Genomic DNA, 1,459 nt, shown 5'->3' on the forward strand with positions numbered 1-1,459 from the left:
AAGTTAAGCTTTCGTTATTTGCAGATGATATGATAGGATACATAAGCGACCCCAAAAACTCCACCAAAGAACTCCTACAGCTCCAAAAAATCAGTGGCCTTCCTATACACTAAGGATAAAGAAACAGAGAGGGAAATCAGAGAAGCATCATCTTTCACAATAGCCACAAAGAGCATAAAATATCTTGGGGTAACCCTGACCAAGGAAGTGAAAGATCTATTTGACAAGAACTTTAAGTCTTTGAAGAAAGAAATAGAAGAGGACACCAGAAAATGGAAGGATCTCACCTCCTCTTGGATTGGGAGGATCAACAGTAAAACCGTGTAGCTTGCCATGGCCGCAGCTAGTAACGGCCTATTTTTTTTTTCTTCTTGATTCAAATCTGACAGTGAGAGCTCAGACCAGGAGTGAGCCTGGGACAGCTTCCTAGGTGACAATCCTGCCAGACAGGTAGGAGAGCCAGTTGCTGACTCTGAGACTCTGCTATTTGAATTTTCTCCCTGAGGTGACTTAGTGAAAGCAGAGAGAGGCAGAGGGACTGAGAACACTCAGATTTCATGAGATAACAACAGAGTCATGTCACAGAGGTCACCAGGTGTCCCTGACAGCTGACTGTGCTGCACACAAGAACGTTATGACTGTGGTTGATGACAAGCTGGCCTCGTCAGCAGATATCGTACTCAGTTTTAAAAGCTCAGAGTGTTTCCTCTCTCTGTCTCTGTCTGTCTGTCTGTCTGATTCTGTCTCTCTGTGTGTCTCTGTCACTCTCTGACTGTCTCTCTGTCTCTATTTCTCCCTCTCTCTTCCTCTCTCTTGTCTCTCCTCTCTAACTACAGTGCAGAACTTCTTCACGTCCAGGACTTTGGACTGACTGAAGCTTCAGCCACTTAATCAAGACACGAAATCACCCAAGCTGTCAGAGGGCAAAGTTACAGAGGGAGAAAGACTCACCTGTTGCTGAAGCTGCCACCTTCTGTCTCCCAGGTCCTGCCAGGGTCATGGAAGGGTGAGCTCTGATCCTTGGTCTTCTCACAGGCTTCCAGTCCCTGAGTTGTGGCCCACAGCTGAGAGCAGGAAGTCAGCCTGAGTATTACTAACTCACTAGGGAGGGCTCCACCCATATGAGGAAAAGAGAATCGAAAGTATTTCTCTAATCTTAAATGTGCTGCTCTGAAATACTGTGCCTTCCTTCTTTTCTGCAATGTGATGACAGGAGAGGGAGAGAGGGGAGCCAGTGGATTAGTGGACTGCAAAGGGGCACACCAGTTCCCAGGAGTGCCTTATTTATGCAAAGATAGAAAAACAGCAACCCCAAAGCAACAACAACAAGATTCCTCTCAAATACCAACTGTTCTCAGTCACCCCTGTGTCTAGGGAGAAGATTTCCCAAGAGTTGGCTGTGATCCCTTTCTTGTCTTATTCCTGGTTAAATTGGCTTGAGTGGAAGAGTATTTGTGTT

General features: G+C 46.0%; 1 long non-coding RNA gene across 4 annotated transcripts in view; it reads right to left on the reverse strand.

The window, feature by feature from the left end:
- LOC126495635 (uncharacterized) overlaps positions 1 to 1,258 on the reverse strand; it is an 18,435-nt gene extending 17,177 nt beyond the window's left edge. Inside the window, exon 1 of one of the 4 annotated variants that reach the window (XR_007590200.1) lies at positions 952 to 1,258. This is a non-coding gene — a long non-coding RNA (uncharacterized lncRNA). The remainder of the gene's footprint in view (positions 1 to 951) is intronic. The other 3 variants (XR_007590201.1, XR_007590199.1, XR_007590202.1) reach the window with 3 other exon arrangements.
- Positions 1,259 to 1,459: the final 201 nt, after the last annotated feature.

The sequence above is a fragment of the Alexandromys fortis genome, unplaced genomic scaffold (genome assembly GCF_014885135.2).
Source record: "Alexandromys fortis isolate MF-2015 unplaced genomic scaffold, M_Fortis_MF-2015_v1.1 scaffold_528, whole genome shotgun sequence".
Classification (NCBI taxonomy): Eukaryota; Metazoa; Chordata; class Mammalia; order Rodentia; family Cricetidae; genus Alexandromys; species Alexandromys fortis.